The 12,311-nt window shown below is 41.7% G+C and overlaps 1 protein-coding gene across 2 annotated transcripts in view; it reads right to left on the reverse strand.

The window, feature by feature from the left end:
* bach2b (BTB and CNC homology 1, basic leucine zipper transcription factor 2b) overlaps positions 1-12,311 on the reverse strand; it is a 273,549-nt gene that overhangs the window by 37,987 nt on the left and 223,251 nt on the right. The window contains exon 2 of one of the 2 annotated variants that reach the window (XM_043685188.1): positions 2,160-2,248. The exons of the other annotated variant lie outside the window; for it this stretch is intronic. The gene's annotated coding sequence lies outside the window, so the exon portion shown is untranslated. The remainder of the gene's footprint in view (positions 1-2,159; positions 2,249-12,311) is intronic. 2 annotated transcript variants of the gene reach the window in all.

Raw genomic sequence — 12,311 nt, forward strand, 5'->3', positions numbered from 1 at the left:
GATGAAGGGCTTTTGCCCGAAACGTCGATTTCGAAGCTCCTTGGATGCTGCCTGAACTGCTGTGCTCTTCCAGCACCACTAATCCAGAATCTGGTTTCCAGCATCTGCAGTCATTGATTTTAACCCTACTGTGAATCCTCTTGCAAGGATGCCTGCCTTGAAGAAGTTTTCCTCCTCTCTCCTATTGTACTCTATGCTACTCTCTCCCCACCCCCACCCTCCTCTAGCTTATCTCTCCATGCTTCAGGCTCTCTGCCTTTATTCCTGATGAAGGGCTTTTGCCCGAAACGTCGATTTTGCCTGTCCTCGGATGCTGCCTGAATTGCTGTGCTCTTCCAGCTCCACTAATCCAGCACCAAGATGAATGCCTACTGGTGTAGCCACCTTTGAACATGACTGATTTGTGCAAGAGCTTTGAAGTTCTCATTAACTCTTTAAGCACCTGCCACATCATTCTTTGCAGAACTTTGCTACCACTGTAGAAGAGAAACATAGAAGAGCATCAAACAGTGGTAGCATCAAAACAACCACCAGAAAAAAAGAATCAACCAGCAACCAACCCTAAACTTTTCAGCTGAGTAATTTTAAGAGATGGTGCTGGCTGGAGTGTTGATCTCCAAAATGCAGTGGTGGCCTCAATCTGTGTTTCATCACGAATAACTTCATAAACTGCCTGAATTCCCCACTTTTGTCTCTGTTTACTGTACATTCATGCTAATATCTGCATCAATATGGCATGTGAGAGTGCCCTGCGAACGTATTTTTTGTAGCGAAATGGCATGTGCAGGACTCTTAAAAACATACAGTACCTGTTTAGATTTCATGCCAAATCTACCTTCAGCAGGAAAAAGAATTTAGATTTATATGGCACCTTAGCAATTATCTCAAATGTTTCAAAGAGATTCTCCTACAAAGACTATAAGTCACAATGTTTATGTGTGGGAATGCAGCAGCTTAATTATGCACATCAGTAAGACCAATGCAGCTTTGAGATGAATGAATGGTTAATCTATTTTGGTTGAGGGAAGAAAATTGGCCAGGATAACAGGAAGACTACCTCATATCTTTTGGTAAATGCCTTAGGTTAAACATTCACCTGAATGAGCAAATGTGGATCCCCATTTGTATATGTGTGACATGTATAGTGTAAATTACATAGTTTAATGTGGAGCTTCAGGTTCAAGAGGTAGCCCCTGAGCCAAGCTGGCATATACAACATAAAATACCTTTGCGTCAATTATTACAACGTCTGAACCAGCTTAGCTCAATGTTAGATTTTATATAGGACACAGAACTGACATCTTTTCAGCAGAACTATGATCATAAGAAGATGTACACAAAATCACTTTAATTAAATCAACAAAGAGGCACAGGACCTTGGGATCACCATCGTTAGGACAACATCCCAAATAAGCAATTGGAAAATGGTTCTGATGCAGTTTGTCATATAACATGTCTTTGTAAAATAAAATAAGCATTTCCTTCAAGTAGTTCTGATGACAAAGATGCCTTCTTAATAACTAATTGGAAATGTTTTGGCCCTGAAGTTATATTGCAAGCTCTTAGAGTGGAAACATGTCTTCATCTAAAATTTCTCAGAGGCATGAAAATTATTGAAAAGTAAACAATGAAATGTGTTCATTAAACTGGCAAAGAAATAAATTAAAGCTAAACATGTTAAAGTGGTGATATTTTATTCTGCAATATTTGTAGCATTTTAATGATGTCCAAAACTGACAAAAAAATGTGCAGATCTTCTCCTGAAAATCTCGCCTGGTCCAAAGCTTTGATATTTTCTTTTGCCAGGAGGCAAAGGCAGAATTTTAAATTAAATTCTGCATATCTAAAAAAGTTCCAGATGTATTAACTTATTAAAAGGTGATATTTATTTGTGTGAGGAAATAAGGTTGTGGAAGTTGGTGTCATGGGTGTACATCATTTCCATGTTTTCATTAACAACTTAAAAATCAAACCTTGAAGCTAACATTCGGTTGTGTTAAAAGGGTCAGTGTATAAATGAAAAAGAAAGACCTATATTTAGGTAATATCTTTCATTGCCTTAGGACATTCCAAAACACCTGGTTGGCAATGAAATACATCTGTTTCTGAAGTGTCGAGGAAATGCAGCAAGGTTCCACAACAAGCAATGAGATACTCACCAAATGATCTGTTTAATGATGTTGGTTGAGGTTCAAATATTGACCCGGACTTCTCTTCAAGATAGTGCCATGGAATCTCTTAGGTCCACCTGCGTGGGCAGATAGGACCTCATTTTAACATCTAATCTGAACGATGGCGCCTCCTATCTGTACAGCACTTACTGCAACGCCAGTCTCGAATTTATGATTATGGTCTAGGACTTCATGATTGAGGTATATGATCTGCAAAGAAGCTCTTAAGAAGCTAAGTGGAGCTCAATTCAGTGAGCTTTCTTTGTGGTGGAGACAACAAGTCAGTCGCCACTCAATGCACTTGTCCCAACAATTACATTACAGATTGCAGAATTGTGGTCTGAGAGTTTGAAAGACTTTAGTTAGAGCCATAAATTTCCTCCCTCTGTTCCCTTTTGATATTTTCCCACCTGGGCTGTGAGGCTTGTGTGGCACTTCAGGTTGATTCTCGTCTGTTCTCCTTTCTGTTCAGGCTTGCACCTCTCTTTGAATAGCACTTGACATGGGGCTCCCTGAATGTCTGGCAACCAGATGGCATGAGCTTGTTCCCTAGCGGACTCCAATACAACTTCCACAAACTTAGAGGTGAAAATGCGACCAATTGAGTCATGTATTTTTTTATTCACTCATGGGACATGAGCATTGATGGCTGGGCAGTGTTTATTGCCTGTTCCTAGTTACCCTTGAGAAGGTGGTTGTGAGCTGACGTCTTGAACCACTGCAGTCCATGTATTGTAGATAGAACTGCCAAAAGTGTTTCAGTTATACCTGGTATATAGAGATACAGCCAGGGGTTTACAAAATTGTTATGTTTTAAATGGTCTTTTTTAAAATTTAAGGTAAAACAGAATGACTTGGAATAGGAGATCACCAAATCACAGAATTGTTACAGCACAGTAGAAGAGGCCATCTCATTCGTGATATTTTCCCAGAACTTGGCACATTTTTCCTTTTCATAATAAGGCCAATTCCCTCTTGAATGCTTCAGTTAATCCTTCCTCCATCACATGCTCAAGCAGCCATTTCTGATTTTGAAAAACTGTGTAAAAATGTTTCATCTCCTATCTCAATTGCTCTCTACTTTGTGATCTTTCTCCCAGTCAGAACAGTTCTTTCTCCACTACTTTCTCCAGAACCCCTATAATTTTAAACAAATTTATCAAATTTCTACTCAACCTTCTCTTTCTCCAAGAGAAACAGTCCCAACTTCTCCAATCTAACTAGGTAATTTAAAGTTTGTGAGAAGATTTGTAGTTCGGGTGCTCGTTGTTGTGGTTCTGTTCACCGAGCTGGGAATTTGTGTTGCAGACATTTTGTCCCCTGTCTAGGTGACATCTTCAGTGCTTGGGAGCCTCTTGTGAAGCACTTCTGTGATGTTTCCTCTGGCATTCATAGTGGTTTGTCTCTGCCACTTCCGGTTGTCAGTTTCAGCTGTCCGTTGCAGTGGTCGGTATATTGGGTCCATGTCGATGTGCTTATTGATTGAATCTGTGGATCCAAAAACGGATACCCGCGCAATTTCATCAACAGATGCCTAAGGGAAAGACAACGGAATGAGGACATGCCACAATCCAAAGGACTAGCCACGTTACCATACATCAAGAGCATTTCCGAACTGACAGCCAGACTACTGCGACCACTAGGACTCATAATAGCACACAAACCAACAGCCACTCTCAGACAACAACTCACCAGAACGAAGGACCCAATACCCAGCATGAGCAAAACCAATGTAGTGTACAAAATCCCATGCAAGGACTGCACAAAACACTACATAGGACAAACAGGAAGACAGCTAATGATCCGCATCCATGAACACCAACTAGCCACGAAACAACACGACCAGCTATCCTTAGTAGCCACACACGCAGATGACAAGCAACATGAGTTCAACTGGGACAACACTACTATTATAGGACTATAGGACAAGCCAAACAGAGAACAGCTAGGGAATTCCTAGAGGCATGGCACTCATCCACAGATTCAATCAATAAGCACATCGACCTGGACCCAATATACCGACCACTGCAACGGACAGCTGGAACTGACAACCGGAAGCGGCAAGCCAAACCACTATAAATGCCAGAGGAAACATCACAGAAGCGCTTCACAGGAGGCTCCCAAGCACTGAGGATGTCCCCTAGACAGGGGACAAAACGTATGCAACACAAATTGCCAGGTCGGCGAACAGAACCACAACAACTATGTAATTTAAACTCTTCATTCCTTGAACCATGAGATGATGCGTAGTTACAGTGACATCTAGTGTCACATGTAGACCAGACTAGGTAAGGATTTCCTTTCCTAAAGGAAGTTAATGAACCAGGTGGGCTTTAACAATAACATTTGTATCATGTCATCTTTAGACAAGTTTTTATTCCATATTTTTATTGATTTAAAAATGTCACCACCTACCATGGTGGGATTTCGAACTATGTTGCCAGAAAGTTAACCTGTTACCACACGTCATTTCCTCCATCCATTCTCCGTTCCATTGTCACTTGAGAGCTTTGGGCAATTTATGCCTTAAAATTGGATCTCAGTTGAAGAGAGTTTGGGAGATATAATGAGTATACATAATATACAGTACTTCCATCTCGACCCAGAACTACCGGTGTCTCCTTTCCCAGCAGGGAAGGTAGCAAATTTGACCACAATTGCAGCATTGAGACCGTAATAGCAATAAGACACAGATTGCTTGAGAAATAATTAAAATGGAAAATCAACAAGAACCCTTGTGGTTCCTAGTGTGCTCCCCAGACCTTCTAGGATCTAGAACTGGCTGTCTGCTATGTTTCACTGACCAACTCGAGTGGAAAACAAACTCTACCCACTTTTGCTGGCCGCAGCTAAAAGAAAATGTTGGATTAGTGCAAAAGATAGTGCTATTTATGCTAAGATACTGATGTTTAATTTCAGGCTGGAAATCTCCAGTCTCAGGTCAGTCTATGTATTTAGCTGGCTCAACCCAAGTGCTGAAAATCCAATCTTGCAATTGAGTGTTGTAGCAGTAACACAGATTTTGCAATTAAAAAGATGTTGTCCCTCGTGACAAAGGGGTGTCTTCATAGGCGTATCCGATTGTGTGATGTTACATAAGTGGTGATGATGAAGGATCTGGTCTATTTTCTCGTGTTTTGGACCAGACAGCAGACTCCCTAACAGATGCCTGTGGGCCACCAGTGAGCGACACTTTTCGAACCAGTGCTCTCGACAAAACAAAGATTATTTTGCCATGCATTTTCCATTAAGTACAGTAAGCAAACAACTTTCATTTTACATTTTAACTTTAATATTAAACACTGCTTGGTCATTTATTCTACTGTTCCCTTGAACTATAACAGGGAGTCATTGTATGTGGAAAAATAGCTCCTCTCTTTTCTTCTAACTGAAATCACCCTGAAATAAATGACATGAACAGACTCATTCTGTACAAAGTGAACATAGGGCCCTTAGAGTGTGAGGTTGGGGAAATAATAATGGGGAACCAGGAAATGGCAGAGAGGTTGAGTAAATACTTTGCATCAGTCCTCACTGTAGAATGTATGAACAGCATTTAAAAATACTAAACAATTAAGGAACAAAAGGGGTAGGGGAGGAAATATTTATTATAACTATCACTTGTAAAGAACTACTACAGAAACAAAGGCGAAGGTTCTATCAGTTCCGTGTACCTGATATGTTGCATCTTAAAATATTAAAGGAATTCACCACAAAAATAGTGGACGTGCTGGTAGTAATCTTCCAAGAATCCTTAAATTCTGGAGAAACCTCAAAGGATTAGAAAATTGCTGAAGCAACACCTCAATTTAAAAAGGGAAGGAGACAAAAAAAAATCAATTTATTATTGGCCAATTTGTTTAACACCTGTCATTGGGAAAATGTTACAGTTTATTATACAAGACATAATATCAAGTGCCTTTAAAAACCTTAAATATAATCTAGTAGAGTCAGCATGGCTTCATGAAGAGGAATATTGTGCCTGACTTATTTAATGCAAATTCTTTCAGGAGGGAACAAGCAGGATAGATGAAGGGAGACCAGTAGTTGTAAAGTATTTAGATTTCTAAAAGGTGTTTGATAGGTTCCACACAAAAGGCTATTTAAAAGGATAAGAGCGTTGGAGGTACTTTATCAGCATGGATAGCGGATAGAGGATTAGCTAATTAATAGAAACCAGCGAGTTGGGAAAAGGGAGTCATTTTCAGTAGGCTTTAAGTGCAGTACAAGTCAGACTGCACCCCTACATGAGTTCAGATACTGACACTTTTGTGCTATTTCACAAACCACAATCAGGAGTACAGGGAAGGACTTCATCGCGATATCTCAGCAGCTGGCTGAGGAAGAAACACCTCAATCACTAGTACTCTGAGGATTGCCAGAGACCACTTACAGAATCATAAAATTTCTTCAGTGTGGAAGCAGGCCAATTAGCCCATCGAGTCCTCACTGACCCTCCGAAAAGCATCCCACCCAGACCGACCGTCCCACCTAATCCTATCCCTGTCATCCTGCAATTCCCATGACAAATCCACCTAGCCTGCTTGTTCTTGGAGCACCTGGAAGAAACCCAAGCAGTCTGGGGGAGGATGTGCAAACTCCACACAGACAGTCAGCCAAGGGTGGTACTGAGCCTGTGTCCCTGACGCTGTGAGGCACCAGTGTTAACCACTGAGTCACTGTACACCCCTCAGCCCCTGGCAGGAGAGATGGTGTGAGCAATCAGGGACTTCTTACAAATGCACAAGCAGACACAGGAGAGGCGGGCAGGTATGCCTAGAGCACTGGACAACCTGGCATAAACACTGTAGGATGGAAACAATCCGGTTGGAATCCTGCTGCCTCAGGAAGGCCAGTATCCAACTGCCTCAAATGGACAAAGTGACAGTTGCCATGGAGAGTCAGATCTGAGTCTGCTGAATGTATGAATGCATCTACCCTCCATCGCTCTGACCAATGGTCTTCAGCATCAATGACAGGATGACAAGGGTCGAAGGAACATTACCTCACTGGAAGCAAACTGGGTGGTGCCAGTAGGCAACTAGCAGGAGCAGGAACCAAACAGAAGATCCCAAACGGTTTTCTCAGAACAACCCAGATGTGGCTGGGCCATTCACTTCCACTCTGCTTGCCCTCTCAGCCCTTTGGGAGTTCAAGCCACAGAGGGGGCATCTAGAAAGGACACATTTGGGCTTGCCAGGCCAAACAACACTTGGGGTCACCCAATAAAGACATCTAAGGCCAATGGAATGTGTTGTAGGGAAGACTTCCTCCATCCCAGTTGTGGAACCTGGGTCTGAGCTGAGACATAGTGAGAAGGAGAGAAAGAAGATCTCCTTAGGGCATATCAGTAGCACAGGTGACATTTTATTGTAAAATTGTTCTCACTTTCAGAAATTTATGTTTTCTCTCTTCATCTGTGTGCGCGAGTCCAATGTCCCACAAATGTAACATTGAAAGTATTAAAGCCACCCATCCTTATCTCTGGAGGATGTTCCATGGAGTGAGCAGCTTCTGCACCATGTACAGGAAATGGGTAAATGGCAAGTGACTGTAACCTTGGGAACCAGGCTCCTTCTTTCCATGGACACAGACATTGTTACTTTATCACAGGCATTAGTGGAATTCAGAGTTGAAAATGATGGTGCTGTAAAAGCACAGGAGGTCAGGCAGCATCCAAAGACCAGGAGAGTTGATGTTTCAGACATAATCCCTTCATCAGAACATTTTGACTCTGATTCTCCAGCATCTACAGTTCTTAACTTTTCCTAATTAATGGAATTCAGCCATTATCCTGCATGAAATGATCAGGGGGAGATTGGGGCAGTGAGTTGGACTATACAGAGTTGGCTAATACCTGAGGGTTACAAGGAATGCAGTGTTCATGGGGTGTGTTTCACCTTCATTGTATGGGGATGAGTCTAATGGTGTTACTGTTTGAAGGGCCTTACATGGTTTGAACATGCAGACCCTTCCCTCACAAAATGAAGCACTTTCCCTCCCAAACCCATTCCAAGTGTGGTCTCAGCCATTCCCATTGTACAATGTAATTTACAGTGACATCTGGGCTCTGCCTCTCCGTAGGAGAACCCCAAGCAACAACATCTCGTTCTTGGTAACTCACCCTGTTAATCCCATAGGTGCTGTACTAAGCCAAGTCCCCCACCCAATCTGTCTACCTGAGTCTACTTGTCCACTTTACTCAGTGAACCTCAGGCATGAGGTAAGCATGCCAGGTGTGGAGGTGTACTGACCCCCACTGGGAGCCAGAATGCTGCTTTCTCCTTCTCCCATATGACCCCTTGCCCCTCCACCCCTTTCAGTATTGTCATCCTCTCTGCACCCCAGCGTTCTGACCTCAATCCCCACAATTAAGTTTCCCAGCCTCCCTCCCACAGCACTCCCCCTTGATTTTTAGCATGTGCTTGACATATAGTGTATGGATTGACTGTAGTTGAGCAACTTAACTGGACATGCTGAATGATGAGTGAGCAGATCCCTGGCTGAGATATGTACAGCTTCCGAAGTGTCTTTCCATGTATCCCTGGATTGGCTGAACTGGACCCATGTGGCTGACCATGGCCACAGAGGTGGAAGTCCAGACTGCTCTGACTGCCCAAACCCTGAGACTGATCTTGCCGGCTGTCCTTGACTTATTGTACTGGAACATCTGACAGATGGAGGCCTCCCTGGTCTTCAGTGAGAACTGCTTCCTTTAGTCTTTGAGACATGGACATTTTCTTGAAGCATGTTCTGTGTGCCGTGATAACTGCTGGCACATGGTACAGGGGTGCAAATGATGTAGTAATGAACCAAACGCCAACATGTCTAGTTGCTTACAAGTTCTCTGGCTTTGTGTCTGCACTAAGAAAAGGCAAGGCAATGAAACATTGCTGCCAGGCTTTTAGGCGCAAGAAAACAAGGCAGGGATGCTGTGAGCATCCGGTTAGTGAGTGAGTGAGCACTAAGAGAGCAAGAGACCTGTACTGAGATGCGGTCTGGTCCATTCTGTGTGCTGGGTGCCTGTCCCTACACACAAATTGTCCTTGCAGCTGGATTTCAATGATTGCAGCCAAGGTCCAAAGTGCAGTATTAAACTGGAGAAGCATTTTGCAAATGAATCGGAGAGGTGCCATGCAAGTTCTGAGAGGCTAGCAACTGTCACATGCCAGCATTTGTGAATGTGGTGTGTATGCGTGGCTTTCGTCCTCGAGCGGACCCTGAAATGATGTTCTGGTTGAGCAAGTGGAGAGTTGGAGTCACTAGGCACATGCTGTGACCTCCAGGTTGGCAATTCTTGGCATGTTAATCTTATCCAACGTGGCTGAAAAGCAACCTCCATGTTAATGAGGTGAGATTTGGTAGTAATGAGGGTGATATTGAGCAATAATTCCTGTTAATAGGCCTCTTGCTGCTCCCTAGTGATGTTGGGAATTCTTTTGGAAAATATGACTTATTGCTCCCAAAGTTGGAAAAGGCTTTGCTGAATTTATCACGTGATTCTCCCAGATTTCTCACTACAGCCTACGGCACTCAGGTTCTGGGAAGATTCTGCCCCAATAAAGCCCCAGTTCCAAGTATGGCCAGCTTCCTTTGCAGTATCCACTGTAGCAGAACCTTCTAACCATCAACAATAAAGAGAAACTGTTCCTGGTTGCTTTCCTGTTGGAACTTCCCCTTTCATGAGAGATAGCAATCCTTTAAGAGCAGCTACCCTGCCTGAGTATCTCAGACAAAAGTACTTTTCACCCAATCTCGCAATAACCTTTAACTGTGTAACCTATTCAGATCAGAGAGGGATCCCTTTTGCAATATTTGGTATGACCCATACTACATGCACAAATTTGTGGTTGTTATATTTACATAGGGAAATCAACTTTAAAGAGATCAGGAAACAATTACTTTAAACATTCACCATAAACAAGGTACAGTACTTTCTTGATCATAACTAAGCACTGCTGAACTCATAAGGTATGCAATACTTTATCAGTGCCATGGCAAGCTAGTATTTCTTGGCAATGAAATTCCAATGGCTAAATTTATTGCTCCTTCTGTCACTAGGCATAGTGATACAGTAGAGACATAAATTCTTTTATTTCCACCGTGGCACTCAAAACAAGGCAGTGAAGCCAAATTGGCAGCTCTTGTGGATTTTTTGCCTCATAAGTAATAACACTTTCCACAAATTTACTTCAAATCTGATGGATAAAAATAATACTGAGCGAGTCACTTCTAGTAATACAGATTTTGCTAAATGAATTTTCTGGCATTCCACAAAACACTATAAAACAGAAACTTTAATTAATGATTCAAGGTTTTGACCCTAAACTATATTTTTATATCATTGGTAATGCTTGGACATGAATTTAAGCTGCTTGGCAGTTTCAAACATGATAATTTGATCCTCTGTTCTAAGAAGTGAAATTAAATTTCCCCCTCAATCTTTCCCTTTGTCTTAATGAACAGAGCTTTCTCAGGCAGAAACTGTTACCAGCAAATAGAGGACCTCTGGGAGAACCACACAAGGTATTTTGGATCTATTTTCAGCTTGCATCAGCAGCTGCTGCTCCTGAGATCACAGCCTCATGAATATCCAGCACCATATGTGATTACTGTAGCATTACAGCAAGCTATTAAAGAAAATGCATGTTGAAAAGAAAATCTGTAGAATGCTGAATAAGAAAAAAAGGCAAAAAATAGAAAAACAAAAGGTAAAGTACAATTTGAAGTCATTAAAGGCAGTCGTTGACACATGAGGCAATGCAGCAGTTAATAGCTCATCGTACAGCATGCAGACAAAGAGACAAATTAATCAAAATGACAGAACTAGGACATTTATGCTAATGCAGGTTCCTGGGTTTAGGCTTATATTACTTTGCATTTGATGAACAGACACCATTACAGGTCAATACATTGTATGCATAACATAATAAAGAACATAAAATCAACAGCAGTTCCAGGAATGTTGCCAAAATCTAACACATAGTCACACAGACCTGCTTTGTGCACAGTTTGGTCTTTGTTTCTTTTTACAAATAACAGCACAGACCGAGGGAGGCACATATTTCTCATGTCAAACAAAGACAAATCCTGTAGAGCACAGGCAAAGGCATTCAACTTTAGAGCGAATTGCTCCAGGTTTGATCATACTCAAGTGATTGACTTAAAACTGACGAGGTAGGAGAGCAGCCTTTAATTTTGCATGAGGATGTTTAGATAAAATGGCACAAACGTCACAACCTATTTTAACAAGGAGCTGAAGCAGGGAATGCATTTTTAAATAGACTAGACATAAAACAGAATTTATGGCAGAACCAGTGACCTGATTACAGTTTCAAAAGATTTTGTGGATTCCTTCACGTTATTCAGGTGAAGTTATCTAAATATCCCAAACTCAAAGTAACAGCTTATTGGTTTTAATTGTTGAATTAACTCAAACAAAAACACTTTGTTTATTTTATATTAAGTAAGAGGGTATTGCAGGGACAGTCTTATAAGGAGACATTTAGTAGGTTGAGCCTGTGTTCATTGAAGGTAAAAACAAGGACTGCAGATGCTGGAAACCAGATTCTAGATTAGAGTGGTGCTGGGAAAGCACAGCAGTTCAGGCAGCATCTGAGGAGCAGGAAAATTGACGTTTCGGACAAAAGCCCTTCATCAGGCTTTTCCTGCTCCTCGGATGCTGCCTGAACTGCTGTGCTTTTCCAGCACCACTCTAATCTAGAATCTGTGTTCTTTGAAGTTTAGAAGAATTAGAGGTGACCTTATTGCAACATAAATTCTTCGAGAATTTGAGAGGTTGTATATGGAGGGATTGTTTCCCCTTGTTGGAGAGTCTAGGACTAGAAGGTATAATCTCAGAATAATGGTCACACATCTAAGACAGAGATGAAAAAGAATTTCTTCTTTCAGACAGTAGTGAATGTGGAGAATTCTGCACCGCAGCGGCTGTATTGTTAACTGTATACAAGGCTGAGATAGATAGATTTTTAATCAGTAAAGGAATCAAGATTTATGGTGAAAAGGCATAGAGGTGAAGTTGAGGATTAACAGATCAGCCACAATCACACTGAGTGCCTTAAGGTCTGCTTCTGCTCTCATTGTCTTAAGGAATGTTGACGAGGTTATGAATGAAAAATT

Source organism: Chiloscyllium plagiosum, chromosome 3 (assembly GCF_004010195.1).
Source record: "Chiloscyllium plagiosum isolate BGI_BamShark_2017 chromosome 3, ASM401019v2, whole genome shotgun sequence".
Taxonomy (NCBI): domain Eukaryota; kingdom Metazoa; phylum Chordata; class Chondrichthyes; order Orectolobiformes; family Hemiscylliidae; genus Chiloscyllium; species Chiloscyllium plagiosum.